This window comes from Schistocerca cancellata, chromosome 1 (assembly GCF_023864275.1).
Source record: "Schistocerca cancellata isolate TAMUIC-IGC-003103 chromosome 1, iqSchCanc2.1, whole genome shotgun sequence".
Classification (NCBI taxonomy): domain Eukaryota; kingdom Metazoa; phylum Arthropoda; class Insecta; order Orthoptera; family Acrididae; genus Schistocerca; species Schistocerca cancellata.
The window spans coordinates 214,995,342-215,019,767 of NC_064626.1; the positions used below are offsets into that span (position 1 = coordinate 214,995,342).

The 24,426-nt window shown below is 43.7% G+C and overlaps 1 protein-coding gene and 1 pseudogene across 1 annotated transcript in view; one reads left to right on the top strand and one right to left on the bottom strand.

Annotated features, from left to right (window-relative positions):
- LOC126169189 (protein couch potato-like) overlaps positions 1–24,426 on the top strand; it is a 195,459-nt gene that overhangs the window by 59,919 nt on the left and 111,114 nt on the right. The window lies entirely within an intron of this gene.
- Positions 2,917–3,034, bottom strand: LOC126099870 (5S ribosomal RNA; annotated as a pseudogene).

Here is a 24,426-nt window from a genome sequence, read left to right on the forward strand (position 1 = left end):
TAATTTTACAATTGTGCAGTTCCGACCCACAGGGAACGGATGCTCAGATTGGCCCCTCGGACAATTAAAGCAACACTAAAAGAGAGGAAACGTGCACTGTATAAGGTGCATAACATAAAATCTTAAGGCCATCCACAATCGGCCACAAGTAACCTAGATAATTAAATTCTAAGGATGCCTTTTAACAACCAAGCAACAAGATCTTAAATAATGAAACCTTTAAGTTTACTTCGGATAGAAAAAAAATGTTAATACTAGGAACCTTAAAAGAAATTAAACAACAAGTAAAATTTAAGACTTGTGGTATTAACTGTGGGAAATGACCGCTTTAAGGACATTTAAATAACAGTGACCTACTGCAAAAATTCAACTTCACGAATATAACTAAGCTAAACTTTAAACCAAACTCAGTAACTCTGTTGCTACACCGCATCATACAAATGTTTTATAAAAAACAGCTTACGTACTTTTGATAGTGCACTAGAGTTCACAATGAGATATAGAAGTAGTCTGAGTTCCACAACTTACAGTTCCTGGTAATATTAGTGTTCAACAACTTAGAAATTAAGGAGAGAGCAAATAGTCTTCATAAACTAATAACTAAAACCCAAATAAAATACATGAACGATATTTAAGGTGAGTCCTTAGGACAATAACACGCGGAGCAAGTGGCTCAGGCAAACAGCTCGTTTTCAACGGGAAAAAAATGGTTCAAATGGAACTGAGCACTATGGGACTTAAAATCTGAGGTCATCAGTCCCCAAGGACTTAGAACTACTTAAACCTAACTAAGCTAAGGACATCACACACATCCATGCCCGAGGCAGGATTCGAACCTGCGACCGTAGCGGTCGCGCGCTTCCAGACTGAAGCGCTTAGAACCGCTCGGCCACAACGGCTGGCTTTTCAAAGGAAACACCTCACACATCGAACAAACGCGATGCTCACCTTTTGAAAACAGCGTCCAGCCGTTTGGGTCTACAGTTTCTGCAAACGATCCCCTCATCTGCTGCGGCCACCATACCGCAGAGTATACCAGGTCATACCTCGTTCCAAAATAACCAACTACGTTCGACGTCCGACAAATGACTCAGGTATACCAAGGCACCATCCCATCACGTAAATCACAAGTGATGCCTGAGTGAGAAAGATGTTTAACCCTTGCACGTAGCCCTTACGGACTTCGCTCCCGACTACGTAAGTAAACATTGACTTACGCCGACATCAAGGCGCAGACAAGGGGCAGAACCTTATTGCTTCGTTTACGGGGCCGACTTCTCGTAAGCGTCCCGGCTCAGTCTAGAAGGAGCCTCACCAAAACCCACGGTAGGCCACCAGAGTGGCCGCTGCAAACTTAGGCGAATGACAGCACATGTAAAATGAAATCGAACTGTCGCACTCGAGATCGAACCAGCACCAAACTAGCTCAGTCTTCTCCTGGCAGACCCGAAGATGGAGCGAAATCGATAGTCCGACGCTAGTTTGTTTCTCATCATTGACTGGAATTACGGAAAGAAGCTTTAAATTAAATTTTGTAATTTGAAATCACTAATATGTGTAAGTTTTAATAATCCTATCGTCGCATACAAAAAGGTAACTTGTGTGTCTACGTGTCCTTGTGTATGTGTTTCTCTCTCTCTCTCTCTCTCTCTCTCTGTGTGTGTGTGTGTGTGTGTGTGTGTGTGTGTGTGTGTGTTTATTCGAAATTTGGCAGTGGGGGAAGAGAAGACACGCTGATAAAATGAAAATGATACGGCATCGGAGAACTTACATGAGACAAAACTGGGGACCGGGAGGAATGACTCTTATTTCAATTCGCTACCGTCGTGCAGGGAGGCGGAATGGGAGGGGAAAGGGGCGGGGCCAGAGGACGTGCCGCTGCAGACGACGCAGCCCGCGGGGCCTTCTGCGGTCCCAGCCATCCGCCCCCAAACAATATCTCCGCTGCGACGCTTTCTGCAAGCGTCGGCCCCAAATTTATACGCGTCCCGTCGTGGCACAGCGAGCAACGACGCGTCTCACTCGATATCGTACCGTCCCCCCCTCTCCCCCACCCCCCACCACTACTACCGTCAGGCTCGTCCTCCACAAACGCCGCGACGCGTTTCTGTGGTACGCACCATCTGACCTGGAAACATTGCTCGAATTTTCTAAATAAAATTTCTTTGCCAGCATAATGCGTTCTCCCTCTCTTTCTCTCTCTCTCTCTCTCTCTCTCTCTCTCTCTCTCTGTGTGTGTGTGTGTGTGTGTGTGTGTGTGTGTGTGTGTGTGTGTGTGTCGCCCCCCCCCCCCTCTCTCTCCCTTTCCCTGACTAGAAACTGGAATTTTCGTTATTCTTAGAGTGATTAATATTTTCCTTCCTTCAACAGAAAAGTCAGATTGTTGCAGTTTCATTGAGAGGGAAAGCAGGAAGCAGAAAAAATTTGCTAATTGAAATATAGTGACGGAAAAAAATTTCAGTTCCAAAAATTAATTAATGTAGAGTAATGACGTTTCGACAATACATTTGTCTAGGTACTATATGTCAGTGATTAACATTGCAAGATCGATGTGAATGTAACCACGAGATAAGCCATTGCAAATGTGAAATGCAGCTACATTAATAACCGGTGTAACGGCCTGAATGTTGAATGCAAGCATGCAATCTTGTATGCTCTGTGTTGTACAGGTGCCGAGTGTCATTTTATGCCATGCCTGTTGCACTTGGTCAACATGCACTCCGTCTTCAGGCCACGAGTGGCCTACCGGGAGCATCCGACAGCCGTGTCATCCACAGAGGAGGATGCGGATAGGACGGGCGTGGGGTCAGCACACCGCTCTCCCTGTCGTTATGGTGGTATTCTTGACCGAAGCCGCTACTATTCGGTCGAGTAGTTCCTCAGTTGGCATCACGAGGCTGAGTGCACCCCGAAAAATGGCATCAGTACATGGCGGCCTGGATGGTCACCCATCCAAGTGCCGACCACGCCCGACAGCGCTTAACTTCGGTGATCTTACGGGAACCGGTGTAGCCACTGCGGCAAGGCCGTTGCCTACTTGGTCAACATGGGGGTGGTTAATGTTGGTTGCGCATAATGCTAGAGTCGTCGTCCGACAATGTCCCATATGTACAGGGTTATTACAAATGACTGAAGCGATTTCACAGCTCTACAATTATTATTTGAGATATTTTCACAATGCTTTGCACACACATACAAAAACTCAAAAAGATTTTTTAGGCATTCACAAATGTTCGATATGTGCCCCTTTAGTGATTCGGCAGACATCAAGCCGATAATCAAGTTCCTACCACACTCGGTGCAGCATGTCCCCATCAATGAGTTCGAAAGCATCGTTGATGCGAACTCGCAGTTCTGGCACGTTTCTTGGTAGAGGAGGTTTAAACACTGAATCTTTCACATAACTCCACAGAAAGAAATCGCATGGGGTTAAGTCGGGAGAGCGTGGAGGCCATGACATCAATTGCTGATCATGATCTCCACCACGACCGATCCATCGGTTTTCCAGTCTCCTGTTTAAGAAATGCCGAACATCATGATGGAAGTGCGGTGGAGCACCATCCTGTTGAAAGATGAAGTCGGCGCTGTCGGTCTCCAGTTGTGGCATGAGCCAATTTTCCACCATGTCCAGATACACGTGTCCTGTAACGTATTTTTCGCAGAAGAAAAAGGGGCCGTAAACTTTAAACCGTGAGATTGCACAAAACACGTTAACTTTTGGTGAATTGCGAATTTGCTGCACGAATGTGTGAGGATTCTCTACCGCCCAGATTCGCACATTGTGTCTGTTCACTTCACCATTAAAAAAAAATATTGCTTCATCACTGAAAACAAGTTTCGCACTGAACGCATCCTCTTTCATGAGCTGTTGCAACCGCGCCGAAAATTCAAAGCGTTTGACTTTGTCATCGGGTGTCAGGGCTTGTAGCAATTGTAAACGGTAAGGCTTCTGCTTCAGCCTTTTCCGTACGATTTTCCAAACCGTCGGCTGTGGTACGTTTAGCTCCCTGCTTGCTTTATTCGTCGACTTCCGCGGGCTACGCGTGAAACTTGCCCTCACGCGTTCAACCGTTTCTTCGCTCACTGCAGGCCGACCCGTTGATTTCCCCTTACAGAGGCATCCAGAAGGTTTAAACTGCGCATACCATCGCCGAATGGAGTTAGCAGTTGGTGGATCTTTGTTGAACTTCGTCCTGAAGTGTCGTTGCACTGTTATGACTGACTGATGTGAGTGCATTTCACGCACGACATACGCTTTCTCGGCTCCTGTCGCCATTTTGTCTCACTGCGCTCTCGAGCGCTCTGGCGGCAGAAACCTGAAGTGCGGCTTCACCCAAACAAAACTTTATGAGTTTTTCTACGTATCTGTAGTGTGTCGTGACCATATGTCAATGAATGGAGCTACAGTGAATTTATGAAATCGCTTCAATCATTTGTAATAGCCCTGTACTTGATGGGAGACAGATCTGGCGACCGAGCAGGCCATGTCAACACTCTGTATATATTGGGTTACAATAGCAGTATTTGGGCGAGCGTCATCCTGTTGGAAAACACCACCCGGCTTTTCCTCAACTGGATTCCTTCTAACCAACACAGGGCCTCAATGGCACCGAGGCAAAACCAAGTTTCATCAGAAAACACAACAGATCTCCACCCTGCCCTCCGCTAAGCTTTTGCTTGACACCACTAAAGTCGCAGATGGCATTAGTTTGGGGCATCTGACTCGTGGCTGTCCTTGAAGTAAACCATTTGTAACAGTTCGTTGTGTCACTATGGTACCAACTGCAGTTCAGATTGCTACTGCAGAAGCTATAAGGTGCGACAGAGCCAAACATCGAACACGCCGGTCTTCCCTCTCGGCAGTGCCATGTGGCTGCCCGGAGCTCGGTCTTCTAGCGAGCGTACCTTCTCATGACCACCGCTGCCAACAACCTTGTACAGTGGCTACATTGCTGCCTAGTCTTTCTGCAGTATCGCAGAAGGAATATGCAGCTTCTCGTAGGCCTGTTACGCGACCTTATTCAAGCTCAGTGAGATACTGATAATGGCGTCTTTATTGCCTTAAAGGCATTGTTGACTAACATCAACTCACAAGTCCAATCTCAAACGTAACTATCAAATTTCATTTACGTCGCACAACCCCTACGCCGTGTTCCGTTATTTATTTCGATAGTGTATATGCCAAAAGGTGTATTGGTTGTCGTGAAATGATGCTTACCGTTGTATAACCTCGTCCGCTCCTGTAGTCAAGTCGTCGGTGTAGATGTCTGACATGCGGAGAATCCGCGTTCGATTCCTGGTACTACCGGGCATCTCTCCTCGATGGGAGATCTGAAAGGCGGTACACTCCACCTCGTGATGCCAATATAGGTACTACGTGAGTGAGAAAGAGCTGCTCCGAGGTCTGCAAAACCGACGACAGTGGCCGGGAGAACGGTCAGCTGACCACTTGTCCGTCCAGACCGCACACAATGACGCCATTGGCTGATGGATGACACAGGAGCTTTCCTTTTATTGTGTCCGTTCTGGCGGATTCATAAATAAATGACAAAGTGTTATCGTTATTAATAATTTTTGAGAACGTTCGTCGTGGAGAAACAGTGGTCTGGGTAAAAGTACATTTAAAATGGGTTAAAAACTTTCCCGACTGCAATAATACATTTATTGACAGTGGTTACCAGCTTCGATCATAATGTGACCATCGTCAGACCACAGACACGGTAGGCAGTGCCGGTGAACGGAGCAGGTGCTCGGCTCCAAGAATCTCAGCTGCAGCAGCTGATGTTCCTGCCACTTTGCCTATTATGTATACATTGTCCCCATTTTCATCCAGATTTTTTCGTTAATTATGTTTCTGTTGCTGTGCAGTTCTTCCGCATTTCTGTGTTCAGTGTACTCATCCTATTCTACATGTGCTGTAATCCTTCCTCATTGTCACTGAGGATAGAAATGTCATCAGCAAATAGTTTAATTTATATCTGTACAGTCTTAATTTCAATCTCACTACTCAGATTCTTTCTTTTTTTTAATTTCAGTCATTGCTTCTTCAATATACTGGTTGAATAGCACAAATGCTCCATCCTTGCCTTTCACCCTGTGTCATCCGAATACTTTTGTTTTGGCGCCGTCGTACAACTGTCTCATGAGTCGGTACTGAGAATGTAACACACCAGTTATTAAACTTGTGATTTTCTACCACATTGTGTTTCTGGACTACGTTATCCCATGGTCAGATGTTATAAAACAAGCTTCCATGCCATTATCCACCGTCTAAAGTAGAAACCCAGCAACTAATAGGCATTGTCAAACATAAAACTCTTCCTAGAAAATCCATGCTGGAGTGTTACACTCATACGCCACAGTTGTAAACTAAAGACAGCTGCTTTTTTTGCTACTGAAGCCAGTACTTTCCTGAAAAGCATATGTAAATTCTACCATAAAATCTGTGAACATTATATGTCAAATCCTAGTAATTTCTAAAAACCAAAACTACATCTATGTTACATATAGAACGACCAACCGATGACGTTAAACTTGCCGCCGCTAATTCGATAAGTTGGTGGCTGCTTCCCAAGGAGGACATCGCTAAAGTGAGTCCAGAAATGCCTCTTGGACACATCCGTCTTCTCATATCAAACGCTTGCACACTGCTTTCTTAACGCGCACGAAAAAAATAATTTTGACAACCATGACCCTTTATCCTCAAAGTGAAATACCTCATACTGTCTGTGATGTTACTCAACGTATGCTGCTCATTATTGAGATGCTTCGCTACCGCCGATGCTGTCATATTCAGAGGATGTGGAGATTTTTTGGACTTTAGGTAAGGAATGCGTCAACGTGTGAAATTATAAGACAGTAGGGTCCAAAGGGCACCTCTGGGCCCACTTTAGCCTTGTCCTTCTTGGAAAGCAGCTACCAACTTATTCAAATTAGCGGCGGTAAGTTTAATGTCTCAGTTGATCATTCTATATGGATGCACACGATTCAGCATAGGTGTACTTTTGGTTTTCACAATTTGCTAGGATTTGTTATATAATGCTGACAGATTTTATGATAGACAGAAGCACTTGTTGGGGGCTGTGATGTTGGCATCCTTGGTAGGTGGAAGCCACTGCCATTAGCTTACAACTGTGCTATGAGAGTGTAACACGCCAACGCAAGATGTTCTAAGAAGAGTTTTATGTATGATAATTTACTTTTGGCGTTGCCTAATGGCATAGAAGCTATAAGGTATGTTATATACAAGACGATACAAATATTGTTATATGATTATCAGTACGTGTAGTACTGCGGTGAAGTGACTTGTTTCCTTGTTTTATAACGCTTGATAATGAGATAACGTAGCCAATCACTTAACTGTGAATCGAAAAGTAATCATGTAAGATGCCCATGCAGTAGAGAACCATGTTGTAATAAAAAAAAAAAAAAACTCACACGTTTGACAACTGATCCTTAGCATTCTCAGTACCACTTATCTTTTGGACTTTTTCGTTTTAATTGAGGATATAAGTGTCAACAGCGAATCTTATAATTTATATTCTTTCATCCGGAAATTTTAGTCCTGGTCTGCCTCGGTAGCTGCGCAGTCATTGCGGCTGATTGCTAAATGACTGGGCACGGATTCGATTCCCGGCCGGGTCGGAGATTTCCTCCGCCGGGGAAGTATGTTTTGTGATGTCCTCACTTTCGTATCCTCAGAATTGACAAAACAACAACAAGGATAAATTGCGTATTTATCTTAGTTCACTAACAACTAACACATACCTATTCTTTTGTGCATACCTCAAGGAAATGAAGGAGAAAAGAAAGGTGAATTCGTTGGTCCCAACCAAAATCAGTCAGTAACCGAAAAGTACGAAACACGACAGCAAAATATAAAGAGGTGCAATAATCGTAGACAAATACGATATACGAAAGGGTCTGAGGGAATTGAAGGGCCTTCGTGATGCCGAGAGTCGACGGCACAGGTATCCCGTACCAGGCGGGACGCGACAGGGCGTTCTGTTCACGGTATCACGTTACCCTCGGCGCTGGCAGCTCGACGGAATCCTCCATGCCGAGTCAGGGACAAATTAAACGGGAGACGCGACCCACCGCTGCTGGGGTCGACTCTACGATGCAATCTTGTCCCCGCCCGCTCCGGCTTTGAACAGCGTTCCGTGTAGGACAGGATAGGACAGAATAGGGCAGCGAGCTCTAGGCGACCAGCAAGCCTTCCACTACTAACTGGTGACCTGCTCTGAAACGCTGCATCGTATTTGCGTACCCCCAGTGCTCGTTCACGTGTAGAAAGCCTAGAGCTGAATAGTAATAGGGGAGAATGTTTCACCCAGACAACAGCGTACGTAGGAACTCACTATGTTTTCTGGCAGTTACTTCAGTATACTGATTGAATGAATGCTCATCAGAGACCACCATAAGCAGTTTCCACCATTTTCTACAGACTTTGTCGTGACACTTGTGGCAGTGTTTTGTGTAGCGTTTCAAAATATACTTCTGGCCATTAAAATTGCTACACCACGAAGATGACGTGCTACAGACGCGAAATTTAACCGACAGGAAGAAGATGCTGTGATATGCAAATGATTAGCTTTTCAGAGCATTCACACAAGGGTGGCACCGGTCGCGACACCTACAAAGTGCTGACATGAGGAAAGTTTCCAACCGATTTCTCATACACAAACAGCAGTTGACCGGCGTTGCCTGGTGAACCGTTGTTGTGATGCATCGTGTAAGGAGGAGTAATGCGTACCATCACGTTTCCGACTTTGATAAAGGTCAGATTGTAGCCTATCGCGATTGCGGTTTATCGTATCGCGACTCTACTGCTCGCGTTGGTCGAGATCCAATGACTGTTAGCAGAATATGAAATCGGTGGGTTCAGGAGGGTAATACCGAACGCCGTGCTGGATTCCAACGGCCTCGTATCGCTAGCAGTCGAGATGACAGGCATCTTATCCGCATGGCTGTAACGGATCGTGCAGCCACGTCTCGATCCCTAAGTCAACAGATGCGGACGTTTGCCAGACAACAACCATCGGCACGAACAGTTCGATGACGTTTGCAGCAGCATGGACTATCAGCTCGGAGACCATGGCTGCGGTTACCCTTGACGCTGCATCACAGACAGGAGCGCCTGCGATGGTGTACTCAACGACGAACCTGGGTGCAAGAATGGCGAAACGTAATTTTTTCGGATGAATCCAGGTTCTGTTTACAGCATCATGATGGTCACACCCTTGTTTGGCGACATCGCGTTGAACGCACAATGGAAGCGTGTATTCGTCATCGCCATACTGGCGTATCACCCAGCGTGATGGTATGGGGTGCCATTGGTTACACGTCTCGGTCACCTCTTCTTCGCACTGACGGCACTTTTAACAGTGGACGTTACATTTCAGGTTTGTTACGACCCGTGGCTCTACCCTTCATTCGATCCCTGCGAAACCCTACATTTCAGCAGGATAATGCACGACCGCATGTTGCTGGTCCTGTACGGGCCTTTATGGATACAGAAAATGTTCGACTGCTGCCCTGGCCAGCACATTCTCCAGATCTCTCACCAATTGAAAACGTCTGGTCAATGGTGGCCGAGCAACTGGCTCGTCACAATACGCCAGTCACAACTCTTGATGAACTGTGGTATCGTGCTGAAACTGCATGGGCAGCTGTATCTGTACACGCCATCCAAGCTCTGTTTCACTCAATCCCCAGGCGTATCAAGGCCGTTATTGTGGCCAGAGGTGGTTGTTTTGGGTACTGATTTCTCAGCATCTGTGCACCCAAATTGAGTGAAAATGTAATCACATGTCAGTGCTAGTATAATATATTTGTCCAATGAATACCCGTTTATCATCTGCATTTCTTCTTGGTGTAGCAATTTTAATGGCCAGCAGTGTAATTTAACTTCTGCACCATACATGGTGATTCAGATGCTCTTGCCGATGTTGTTATATGCAACCCCTAATTTTGCACTGAGATGACAGAAGTCATGTGATCATTCCTAACAATGTGTCGGACCTTCTTTTGCTCAGAGTAGTGTAGCAACTCGACGTGGTATGGACACAAGTCGTTGGAAGTCTTCTGCAGAAATATTGAGCCATGCTACCTCTGTAGCCGACCATAATGGCGGAAGTGTTGCCAGTGCAGGATCTTCTGCACGAACTGACCTCTCGGTGATGTCCCATAAATGTTCGATGGGATTCGCGTCCGGCGATCTGGATTGGCAGATCATTAATTGGAATTGCCCAGAATGTTCTTGAAACCAGTAGCGAAAAGTTGTGCTCTGGTGACATGGCGCAGTATCATCCATAAAAATTCTGTCTTTCTTTGAGATCATTAAGTCCACGAATAGCTGCAAATAATTTCGAAGCAGCCGAGCATAATCATTTCCAGTCGGCGCTGAATGTAAACACAGCCCACACCATTATGGAGCCACCACCAGCTTCCAGAATGAGATTTTCACTCTGCAGCGGAGTGTGCGCTGATATGAAACTTCCTGGCAGATTAAAACTGAGCTTCTGTAAAGTTTGGAATGTAGGAGACGAGATACTGGCAGAAGTAAAGCTGTGAGGACCGGCCGTGAGTCGTGCTTCGGTAGCTCAGATGGTAGAGCACTTGCCCGCGAAAGCAAAGGTGTCGAGTTCGAGTCTCGGTCGGGCACACAGTTTTAATCCGCCAGGAAGTTTCATATCAGCGCACACTCCGCTGCAGAGTGAAAATCTCATTCTGGAAACATCCCCCAGGCTGTGGCTAAGCCATGTCTCCGCAGTATCCTTTCTTTCAGGAGTGCTAGTTCTGCAAGGTTTGCAGGAGAGCATCTGTAAAGTTTGGAATGTAGGAGACGAAATACTGGCAGAAGTAAAGCTGTGAGGACCGGGCGTGAGTCGTGCTTCGGTAGCTCAGATAGTAGATCACTTGCCCGCGAAAGGCAAAGGTCCCGAGTTCGAGTCTCGGTCGGGCACACAGTTTTAATCTGCCAGGAAGTTTCACCACCAGCTTGCTCAGCGCCCTGTTGACAGCTCGGGTCTGTGGCTTCGTGGGATCTGCACCACTCGAGAATCGTATCAGTCAACTCTTACCGAGTGAAATTAAGACTTATCTGACCAGGTCACGGTTTTCCAGTCGTCTAGGACCCAACCGGTACGGTCACGAGCCTAGGACATGCGCTGCAAGCAATGTCGTGCTGTTAGCAAAGGCACTCGCGTCGGTCGTCTGCTGCCATTGTCACTTAAAGCCAAATTTCGCCTCTCTGCCGTAACAGATACATACGTGGTACGTTGTACATTGGTTTCTCCTGTTATTTCGCGCAGAATTGCTTGGCTCTTAGCACAGACAACTGTATGCAAACGTAGCTGCTCTTGGTCGTTAAGTGAAGGCTGTCGGCCACTGCGTTGTTCGTGGTGAGAGGTAATGCCTGAAATTTGTTAATCTCGGCACACTCTTGACACTGCGGATCTCGGAATATTGAATTCCTTAACGATTTTCCTATTGGAATGCCCCATACGCCTAGCTCCAATTACCATTCCGCATTCAAAACTGGTAATTCCCGTCGTGCGGCCATAATCACATCGGACCATTTTCACATAAATCACCACAATACAAATGACTGCTCCGCCAATGCACAGCCCTTTCATCCCTTGTGTACGCAGTACCATCGCCACTCTGTATATGTGCATATCGCTATCACATGATTTTTTTTCACTTTAGTGTATACTGTACCTGCCCTTCGAAAAACATTCGCAAGATTTTCATATTCTGTCGTTCGCTACGCGCAAACTGTTTGTCCTACAGAAAAATGAACAAGACCTCTTTGTAGAAAATTTAATGTAGTTAAACTTTGTACTGAAATGCGTTTTCGCAGGAGGCTGTAGTTATCGAACAGAAAAACGTACGAAACTGACCTTCAAACGCATTCTCACTCTCACATTCAGCCCCCACTGGTTCATGGTACTCCCTCCTACCAGTATTCAGAAATTTCCGACAGCGCGAATTATTTCTCACATTTGATCTTCTTTGGTCTTCATTGACTGTCGTCATTACGCCACCGGCTTAGTCGAGCTCTTACAAATTGTAAAATTCGATGTTTGTGCAAATTTTATCTAGCAATTTTCGTGATTTTTAACAGCATTAAATGAACAATTGCCTCCGACTAGGAAACTACTGTGCTTGTAAGGATTAAGTTTGACTCGAATAGTCAACGTAATTAGTTTTATCGTAATTTTTACAAAAGTCGTTTTTCTTTCATTACTCTCACAGGCACGTTTAAATTAATAATGTTGACGAAATATCCGACTAGGCTGGTGGCGTAATAGCCCAGTCAATAGGCGCCGAAAAAGTTCGAATATCGAGACTACTTCATGTAGTCGGAAATTTTTGTACATTGGTAGCAGGGAGTGGCATGAACAAAGAAATCCTGACTGATGAGGGCTGAGTAAATCCTGACTGGAGAGGAATGAGTGTAGGTGTTGAGGTGCGTCTGAAGATAACTTTTATAAGTTTATTTCGAATAACTCAAAAACCGTAAAATTTCCTACACGAATGTTCTGTTCATTTTTCCTTAGGACTAATAGTTAGCGCGTAGCGAGTGAGAGATTATGAAAATCTCGTGCATGGTTTTCGAAGGCAACATATAGAATTGCGAATTGCATAAAACGACATCGGTGGAGGCCACTGTATCACCCTGTATATTATAGCTTTTGGAATATATTGTTTATTCTTCTGTGGCAGAATTTTGCGGGAATTAAAATTTCATCTATTTCTGGAACTAGTTATATAACCTGGGGGCGGTAAAGTCATATTTCGGCGGTCGTGCATTGTCTTGTGGTTCAAATGGCTCTGAGCACTATGGGACTTAACTTCTGAGGTCATCAGTCCCCTAGAACTGAGAACTACGTAAACCTAACTAACCTAAGGACATCACACACATCCATGTCCGAGGCTGGATTCGAACCTGCGACCGTAGCGGTCGCGCTGTTCCAGACGGTAGCGCCTAGAACCGCTCGGCCACCCCGGCCGGCCATTGTCTTGTACCTCGAGAAAAAGGAGATCTTTTACCATGGAACATTGGATATATCCATATCAACTTAGTTTAGTTAATCTCTTAACAAGTTTGTCTTCACAATGAAAATTTGTGTTAGTTTCCAATAGCTTCTATTTAAAAACGTACTTAACTTGTAACTGGTTTTCGATAGTGCTTCTGCGTAAGTTCATTCCACTTTTTAATTTTTGGTGTGTAATAGACAAATATTGTAACAGGTAGACGATTAAGTACAGTACTGACAAGATTTTCTCGATTACAACGCTTTTAAATTTCTATAGAATATTTGTTCCAAGGTACATGGCCTTCAAACATGTTTTCACATTTGAAACAACCTTAATTTTCTTGTGCAGTTTTTGTAATACTGTATCAAAAAAATTATGCAGCGCATAAAAAGTTAAAGCCATCATTTAAAAATGCAACAAGAAAATTTGTCAGTCCTCTATTACAGAGTTGGATAGGGTGAAAGACTGGAAGGTGTTCAAAGGTGTAACACTCTCCCCTACATTTATCTATATTCACATCTGTTTGGTGCGAATCACTGTGAAGTGTGTGATTGAGGGTACTTTTTATTGTGTCATACACAAGGGCATGTCAATATCAAAAGGTAATTTTTTTTCTACTCTATAGTTTCATGGCATTGACTCAATAATAACCTCGCTATTATTCTCGAACGTTATCTGTGTTGGTTCAGTGAACAGCTCCATTCTTAGTGATCTCAAGACTCTTTATTATGAGTGCCCCATTTGTTCGTGTGCACCAGGGAAAGAATAAGAAGAGTGTTTTCTGTACTCTGAAGAGATTGACGATGCGGAGATTATGGGCAGAATTTAGCGGCAGAAAATTGGAATAGAGATCAACATAAACATCATTTCCGCTCTTTTTATTGCTCGTGAAATCCACAATTTGCATGTTATACACCATACAGCGAGACCTTGGGAGGTGGCTGTCTAGATTGCTATACATACCGGTACCTCTAATACCCAGTAGCACGTCCTCTTGCATTGATGCATGCCTGTATTCGTCGTACCATACTATGCACAAGTTCTTCAAGGCACTGATGGTCCAGATTGTACTACTCCTCAACGGCGATTTAGCGTGGATCTCTTAGAGTGGTTGGTGGGTCACGTCGTCCATTAACAGCCCTTTTCAATCTATCCCAGGCATGGTCGATAGAGTTCATGTATGATGTCTGGAGAACATGCTGGCCACTCTACTTGAGCGATGTCGTTATCCTGAAGGTGTGTATGATGAGTGGGGGGGGGGGGGGTGAATTGTCGTCCATGAAGACAAATATCTCGCCAATATGCTGCCGATATGGTTGCACTATCGGTCGGAGGATGGCATTCACATATCGTACAGCCGTTACGGCGCCTTCCATGACCATCAGCGGCGTACGTCGGCCCCACATAATGCCACCCCAAAACAGCAGGGAATCTCCACCTTGCTGCACTCACTGGACATTGTTTCTAAAATGTTCAGCCTGACCGGGTTGTCTCCAAACACGTCTCCGACGATTGTCTGGTTGAGGACATACGCGACACTCATCGGTGAAGAGAACGTGACGCCAGTCCTGAGCGGTCCATTCGCCATGTTGTTTCGCCCATCTGTACCGCGCTGCGTAGTTGCAAACATGGACCTCGCCTTGGACGGTTTGCAGCAGCAAAAAGCGTATCTCACTCTCTTATCGGGGGTGGTGTACATCACGAACAATTGCTGTACTCATGTCATCTACAGCACGTTCAAGGCCTAAGGTCACAGGATCATCAAGACAGATGGCCGTTCTGTCAATAGGTGTTGCAGAAGGATGTTACATATCCACTGTTCGCATCCAAGATTTTATTTATCGATGAGGTGGGGTTCGCAAGAGATGGTGTTGTGAATTTCCGTAACCAGAATGAATGGGCAGATGTAAATTCCGAAGCAATTCGGAAAAGTGGGCATCAACACCGGTTCTCAATCAACATACGCGTAGGCGTACTTGGCGATAGATTAATAGAGCCATACGTGCTACCACAAAGGTTAACGGATGCGCATTATCTGGACTTTCTCGTTAACGTATTGTCTGCCTTCTTGGAGATTGTGCCAGTTCAGCAACGAATACAAATATGGTTCACGCATGATGGCGCGCCAGCTCACTTTCGTCACAAGGTGCGTGCACATCTGACGTGTGGGCCAGGACTTCATACGGGAATTGTTGTGAGGAACTTTAACTTGATACCACTCGTACCCGTAAAATAACGTAGCATTCAAGATAAGTGGACTAGTACCGTTTCAGAACTTAACTTTGTTTCCACTATATACCCTCCAAGTGACTTCACTCTTGGCAGTGGCAAGAATAGCCTTTACTGCTCAGAAGAATTATGGAAGAAGTGTCTGTTGATATGGTATCTAATCTGGAAGACTCTCCAAGTACATATAAGTTGTTTGTTCAAATAACCAGAATCGTGTAAATAAACAATTAGTCAATTCATCCGAGCGTGTGTGTCTAGTGTTGGACATAAAACTAGTGAACAGTGTTCTCTCTCTTTTCAGTCATTATGTGTATTTTGCAGTCATTAACTGCATATAAGCTTGTGAAACCAGATTAATCTTTCCAATCACCCTGTTCAAATGGCTCTGAGCACCATGGGACTTAAAATCTGAGGTCATGAGTCCCATAGAACTTAGATCTACTAAAAACCTAGCCAAAGGACGTCACACACATCCATGCCCGAGGCAGGATTCGAACCTGCAACCGTAGCGGTCGCGCGGTTCCAGACTGAAGCGTCTAGAGCCGCTCGGCCAGAACGGCCGGCCCAATTACCCTGTATTATTATTTTCGTCAAATGATAATGAAAACGAATGCCACGATCTGTTTTGTAACGTCAGAATCACTGAATGAAAAATTTTGTAGTTATCAATCAAAAAAATGGCTCTGAGCCTTATGGGACTTAACATCTATGGTCATCAGTCCCCTAGAACTTAGAACTACTTAAACCTAACTAACCTAAGGACATCACACAACACCCAGTCATCACGAGGCAGAGAAAATCCCTGACCCCGCCGAGTTATCAATCAGATATTCAAAATCACCATTTTATCACTTATTACCGTTGTCACATCCTTCGGCAGTCAAGCCTGGACAGACTACGTCGGTTTCACAGTTTTGCATTATAATTCAAGAACAAATTGGCACAAGTATCCACAATAATTTGCATAAGTATGCATAAATCTTAATGACACGTAGGGTGAGATCTTTTTAACAAATACACGTTCACTTCATTCCATGTAGTTCTGTATTTTTTAGGCAGTCCAGTTAGCTGTCTCATTGTCAGATTACTCTTTTAAAACGTGGAGTGGTTTCTGCCGTAGATTTTGTGCCCTCTTTCCTCGAAATTTCATTAGTTCCAGGGACTGCGTTTTAGTATTTAGATGGTTGAACATTTTAATAGCTAGTGTTGGGAAACCCTCCCGTGCCATGGGCAGTCGACAGACTGGGATGTCTGTGTTTTCCTTATTGCGCGTGTTAATATTGTGGAGTTCACTTCTGCTGATGAATGTTTCATGATTTCCTTTCACCTGCATGCGACAGCTGAAGACATACTGACTGAAAATTTTCATGTGAGGACGAGTTGGCAGTAGTCCAGTTTTCTGCTTGCTGTTATGTTCCTTATTGCTTTTTTGTAATAGCAGTATTTTCTTGCAGAGTTTAGTGTGACCCCACAGTAAGATGCCATAGCTGATACGCCTGTGGAATAATGAATAATATACTATCCATAGATACTGATCATTTATCACATGCTTTAGTTTCCTCAGGAGGTATATAAGTCGTGACACTTTGTCATACCCCTGTGCAGGGTGTTCTTGCCAAGTTTTCTAGCCACCATAAAGAGTGAAGTGAACCATTACAATTACACAGCTGATAAAAATAAAGCTATATAAAAATTAACAAGAACCAACGGAAAGCAAAGAAAACGATAATCGATTGAAAACTATTCTCATATAAAATAACAATATAATGGTACCGAGAGTTTGAAATTTTATAGGCCAACGTCACATTAAATATTGTATTGTATTCTTTTTTTTTGTGTCACGAACAAGGTTGAAGACCGTCTATAGACAGCACATCCGATAGCCTTTAAGTAGAGCTTATGTTGAAAACTTGTATGGTTCGTAGCGTAGACTTTTCCAACGCTGTGGTGTCCAATTCATCGAGAGGCAGAATAAATAAAAACGGTGGCATTAACATTTGCCTTCATATGCGTCAAAACAGAAGATTATCAAATGGCATTTTGTTTTATAATAAACTATGTGATCAAAATTATCCGGAAACATCGAAAAACATACCTTTCTCATATCAGGTGCATCGTGCTGCCATCTACTGCCAGGTACTCCATATCAGCGAACTCAGTAGTCATTAGACATCGTGAGAGAGCAGAGTGGAGCGCTCTGCGTAACTCACAGACTTCGAAAGTTATCAGGTGATAAGGTGTGACTTGTAATACGTCTGTACGCAAGATTTCCACACTCTTAAACATCCCGAGGTCCACTGTTTCCGATGTGATAGTGAAGTGGAAACGCGAAGGGACACGTATAGCACAAAAGCGTACAGGCCGACCTCGTCTGTTGACTGACACAGACCACCGACATTTGAAGAGGGTCGTAATGTGTAATACGCAGACATCTATCGAGACCATCACATAGGAATTCCAAACTGCATCAGGATCCACTGCAAGTACTATGACAGTTAGGCGGGAGGTGAGAAACCTTGGATTTCATGGTCGAGCGGCTGCTCATAAGCCACACATCAAGCCGGTAAATGCCAAACGACGCCTGGCTTGGTGTAAGGAGCATAAACATGGAACGATTGAACAGTGAAAAAACGTAGCGTAAAATGACGAATCGGCAGGGTGGGGGTATGGCGAGTGCCCGGTGAACGTCATCTGCCAGCGTGTGTACTGCCAACACTAGAATTCGGAGGCGGTGGTGTTATGGTGCGGTCGTGGTTTTCATGGAGGGGGCTTGCACCCCTTGTTGTTTAGCATGGCACTGTCACAGCACAGGCCTAAAACGATGTTTTAAGCATCTTCTTGCTTCCCACTGTTGAAGAGCAATTCGGGGATGGCGATTGCATCTTTCAACACGATGGAGTGCATGTTCATTTTTTTATGGTAAGGTCGTATGGGACCAAACTGCGGAGGTCATGTTGTTCAGATGCTCATAGCAAGTTTGGAGGAGAGGATGCAAAGGACTGCAACTGAAGAACGTTCTGTGATTGTATAATAGGGACGTCTGAAACAGCAAGTTGAAAATAATGGTTAGGCGGTGCAAATGGTTGGGACGAAATAAAATAAATGTGAATCGAGATGTGGTAGAGGAGGTAAATTCTTTTAAATATTGGGTTTCACTACATCTGCAAATAACGTCAATACAACTTGGTAATACTACATCTTGATACAGCCGGATATATGAAGAAGCATCCACTACTTTCTCCCATCTTTCGGGCAGCATACGAATCCCGCGGCGGAAGAACTGAGCGTCTCTCGAGAAGATCCATGCATCGATCCAATTTTGCAGTTGTTCATATCACAGGAAGCTCTGGGCAGTCACGTCGTGTGCTATTGAACAAAAAAGTTGTTAGTCAAACGGAACAATGTCTGGAGAATACGGCCGCAGGGGTAGGACTTCCCATTTCAAGCCGGCCGAAGTGGCCGTGCGGTTCTAGGCGCTGCAGTCTGGAACCGCGAGGCCGCTACGGTCGCAGGTTCGAATCCTGCCTCGGGAATGGATGTGTGTGATGTCCTTAGGTTAGTTAGGTTTAACTAGTTCTAAGTTCTAGGGGACTAATGACCTCAGAAGTTGAGTCCCATAGTGCTCAGAACCATTTGAACCATTTTTTCCCATTTCAACGTTTCCAGGTACGTTTTGGCGGGTTTTTCAAAATGGTTCAAATGGCTCTGAGCACTCCGACTTAACATCTGTGGTCATCAGTCCCCTAGAACTTAGAACTACTTAAACCTAACTAACCTAAGGGCATCACACACATCCATGCCCGAGGCAGGATTCGAACCTGCGACCGTAGCGGTCACGCGGTTCCAACCTGAAGCGCCTCTAACCGCACGGCGCGGGTTTTTCGATATGGGGTCGAGGACTGCTGCAAAATCACCTTTTCATGTCTGTCACTGTATTGTGGCCGTTTGTCTTTCAGTGTTCGGCTCAAACACATCAATTGCTTTCCATAAAGATCTCCTGTGATTGTTTCCGTCGGTTGCAGTAGCATCGAAAGCTTTCTCTCTTTCACGACCATACCGGTCCTCAACGTCAAAATCACTGTTCTTGAAGCTTGGAAACCACTTTCTGCAATGTTCTGTCCGTATTATGCGTCTCATTATAGGTATTACCCAGCATTTTATGAGCCTCAGCAGCACATTTCTTTATATCAAAGCAGAAAATTAAAACCTCCCGCAGATGACGAGAATTTGTCTCGTAAGTCCACATATTCAGCCGAGAATAACTTTAGGGTGCAATCAAAAATCGACTAATATTCTGATGGCGTTATGTTCTCATATGCCTACGCTTACTGTATGACACTTACGACCTACGAATTGCACCACTACTTTCCACTAATGCCGTCTACTGCAAAACGGCGGAAGCAAAGTTGTAGACCTAATATAAAAAAGTACTGACTAACAATACAAGACAGATAGTACTTACATGTAACGTATAAATAACAGGCCAGAAGGGCTTTAGTCACAAAATATTTAAAAGGAATGTGTGAAGGCGAGCCTCTAAGGACTGCTCTTACCTGTACAGCCACAGGTTGCAACGGACTGCTTAACAACTGCTAAGAAGCAGACGTTGTTGGACAGGAATAATCACAGGCAATGATGGACGACATGAAACATAATACATAACCAATAGAGATGGAATGGTATATTTATAACGCAAATTGGTAGAGATTTCACAACACGAAAAAGCAGCATAACAATATTTAATGTTCGTGTTTGAGGTAGGTCAGACTACCGCCAAAAATGTCGATACCGAACTTACAGCAAGGAATACGCCCTCCTGAGGCAGTAATACATTCTGGCTATCGAATTGTTGAGGGGTCCTTGGGGATATTGTTCCACTCCTCTCTCAAGGCGGTACTTGCACGATTCGAGAAGGGGGTGTTCATAGGTTCAGTATCTTCACTTTCCAGTGAAGTGGTCCTTTGAGGGCGGGGATTGTCGTTGATAATAAGAAATTCGGGACCCGCTGCACACCTAACAAACAGACATGATCTAGAATAGTCTGCTGCCATATCGATATGCTGTAACGCTACCTCGTGCAAATATATACAGCGGTGTTCGGCCATCGTGCATAATGCCTGCCCACACCATAATGTCTAGGCTATACCGATGACGCTCATGAATAATCTGTGGTATGTAACGTATTCCCCCCTCCCTCTATAGTAATTGGTGGCCAGAATCACTTGCCACACATAGTGAAGCGGGATTCGCTGCAGAACATCACTCTGCACCACTCTTGCTGGCCCCAACTAACATGCTCCCTACATCAACGAACTCGTTCTTGACGATGGCATGGTTGAAGTAGGATGCATTTAAGAGGCTTCAGAGCACACAAACCAGCCTAATTTAACCGCCGCGAAATGATTCTCTGAGAGACATGTTTAACTGTAGCAGTTAAGTAGTTTGCAGGGATCGTCCTAGGAATGAGACGTCTGTTCCTTTTCGGCACTAGGACTACACATCGAGTCTCGTGCCATGTGGTAGTCTGTCTACGACCAACGGCATGCTTTCGCGTAGCATTTCCATCTTCAGTGCCATTTTTAATCACGAGATGTCAGTTTTGGACACAGCCTTTGCTGGGGCTTGGGCCAGCTTCGAACCGTTCAACTGTTCATCCACAATTGTAAGCAATCAAATGACATCTTCCTGGCATGCTGCCGTGCCACATGGAAGTCGAACGCATTAATGAGCGTTTGTGCACGGGCTTCGCTGCAGTTAACACTTCCCGCCTCCTACATTTCATTTTACTGGTCAGGTGTTACGTAACAACCATCCGTGGTTCCGCAGCAATTGGCACCTGTCCCCTAGCGAGTGTCAATTGTTCTTTAGCGACTGTCAAGCTGTGTAAAAAATGTTCTAAGTGCTATTTTTGCACAAAACGCGTTTTCAGTGCTGTTATGTTCTCGTACGCCATTGCATGTCCCGAGACTTGATCCATGTGCCAAATCATGGAGAAAGGGTTTTAAACATGCATCAGTAGATGGCGCATGATCTCTGTGCCAAGCTGTCCTTCCTTCTATTGTATATTTTACATCCTTAAAGAACATGCATTGCATTTTGTAAGTAACAAAAATTTGTTGATCGCTGGACTTACACGCTTTTGTGTAGCCAAACCAGTTATTTTTGATGCGAGTGCAGTTTACATGCACAAACATAAAAATTATACGTCATTACTGTTGTTATTCTGTACTCAATAGATAACGGTTATTATTGATAAATGTGAAAGTTGCTTACGAATAAGAGAAACATGTTGTATGTAAGTTCGATGAAATACTGAAGTGATACTTGATATAGTTTTGTTGCGTGATTTTTTTATTTCACTTTTTTGTTGAGGAAATTGCGTCTTCTTTATTGTTTTCTTTAATTTTACTACAACAACCCTGAGTTTTACGTTACAAATCAACAATTTTCTAATAAAACTTAAATTAAACATTGACAAATTTTTGTTTCTTTTATGTTAAGTAACAGACAGGAAGATGAAGTGGAACAAAAATGTTCCGCAGGTTACGCCGCCATTTTGTATATTCTCACTCAGTTTCGAGACGGTTTACCCCCTCCGTTATTAGGGGACTCTAGTAAGACACTGATCACATATGTAACGAATGCGATCGTTATGAAGTAAACCCCGATAGGCATGCAGCACACCTAACGTAGAGGTAATTTGAGTACGACCGTAACCGACCATGGCTGCTAGGAAAGCTACCCTCGTCTACGCTTACTTGTGATAGACTACGGTACCCTATTGTAGTTTTACAACGCTATACACATGGAAAGTCTCTGCGCCCTAGTACCGTAGCTCTTCGCTAGAGGAGCAGGTGTTGTGTGACGTATCGGGCAAGTCTAGTTGAATTCTTTAGCCGTCTGTATTGGTATGACACATCTCAAACACTTCTTCTGCTACTAAAGATCAATTACCGCGCAATACGTCACGCCAAGCCCGCGGCGTTTCGTCTCAGCTCCTCTAGGAGCGTGCTACGGTACTGGGGCATGGAGAGTTTACGCATGTACCAGGACTGCAGATATGTTCAAATGAACTAAGAATCAATTACTTTAGTTTATTTCCTTCCTTCTTTGATCGGCCAAGTAAGAACCGTGTGCTAATTTCAGTTCCTAATTCGTTGTTCTTTTCCTATCTTCCAGTGGTCTTTCATCTGTTTGCTATGATTTTTCTCCCTCTCTTCAGACCAGCTTTATCACTCTCTTGTCTAGAAATCTTCCCATATTCAATACTTTCCCCCTAAAAACTTCTTTGTCAATTATTTCATAAGCCTTTACATAATTTTTTCCTAAATGCTTTTTTACTTTGTGGATCCAATTGTGTTTGACTTCTTATCTCACAAATATTTTTGAATATTCTTTTGGTTAATCTACGATGCTGCATTCTATATAAATGTCAAAAAATACCAGTCTTCTTTTTCTCATTCTTGTATGTTTAATAACTTCGTAATTTCCAGTATTCTGAAGTTTTTCAGAGGACTAATATTTTTCTCATGATTCGTCTTTATAGTGTTTCTAATATACCTAAATTATGATTTAAAGCTAGTCACCCAGTTGTGTATAGACATTCTGGCTTCTTTACTGTAATGCAATGCCTTATTTTTGCATTTTTATATACATATTTGTATGTATCCTTCTGTCTAAAAGCAGCTTTTTCCAAACTTGCTTCTTGAACTATCTATCCACGATATCTGAATTTTTTTAACCTCATTGCCTCATGTAAATTTCCAATATCTGTTTGTAAAATTTCCGGTGTATTTTTAATGTTCGTTAAAAATTTGTTTTTTTTTTTCGCAGGTATTCTACTATTCCTTCTAACAGGTTAACTTGTATTGTGGCAGACGGTACATGTTTACAAAGTATAGCATAGTCATCTGCAATGCGAGAGAGTTTATGCAAAACATTATCTCGCCCCACACTTGTGTTTATTTCGAAGATCTGGGATATTGCTCCCATAAATTTCACTTTAGATATTGCGTCTTCTAAGTGTTTCACGAATTAGATTTGCTAATTCAGACTTTTACACCGTATTCTCGCATTATTTTATCTGTAGTTTCTCTGTCAAGAAGATCAAAGGCCGTTTTGAAATCAACGAAAATGACTATTGCATCTTCTGAAGTTAACAACCTTCGGCAAATGATTGATTTCAGATTAAGCATTCGCTCAGAACGTCTGCCCTTCATAAAACCACCTTAATATTGACCTAACTGAATATTTAGTCTTGTTTCTGCTCGGTTAGTTGGATTCTTGGAAAATACTTTACATGCAGCTAGATGAAAGGAAATTCCTCTGTCGTTGTTACCGTCTTGTCCATTGCCTTTCTCACGTAGAGGATATATGAAGACTATCTTCCATTCCTGTTTTTTCTGTTTTTCAGATTTCTTCAAGGATTAATTTTAGCTCATTTTTTTCCGAGATGATAATTACAACTATCTGACGTATCAACGCTAAGAAGACGGATGTAAGCTGACCTAAGGCATGATGCAGTCAACAGTTCCATATTTTTAGAACGGAATTTCAGCCAGAACTGTGCTGTGGAAGAAGTAAAAGACTGGAAACTCGCTGTTAAGTCAGTTTTGTCTATGAATGTTGACATGCTACTCGCTGAGTCGCCTACTACTCTTGATTAGCAAGCATAAAGCACTCTGTATAGAGCTGAGTTATACATTCGTTGAAAATGATAAAATTCCATGACTGAACGTATTCAAATCCATAATAACATCTACAATATCTACCTATACAGGGTGGTCCATTGATAGTGACCGGGCCAAATATCTCACGAAATAAGCTCAAACGAAAAAACTACAAAGAACGAAACTCGTTTAGATTGAAGGGGGAAACCAGATGGTGCTATTGTTGGCCCACTAGATGGCGCTGCCGTAGGTCAAACGGGTATGAACTGCATTTTTTAAAATAGTAACCCCCATTTTTAATACATATTCGTGTAGTACGTAAAGAAATATGAATGTTTTAGTTGGATCACTTTTTCCGTATGTGACAGATGGCGCTGTAATAGTCACAAACGTATAAGTACGTGGTATCACGTAACATTCCGCCAGTACGAACGGTATTTGCATCGTGATACATTACCCGTGTTAAAATGGACTGTTTACC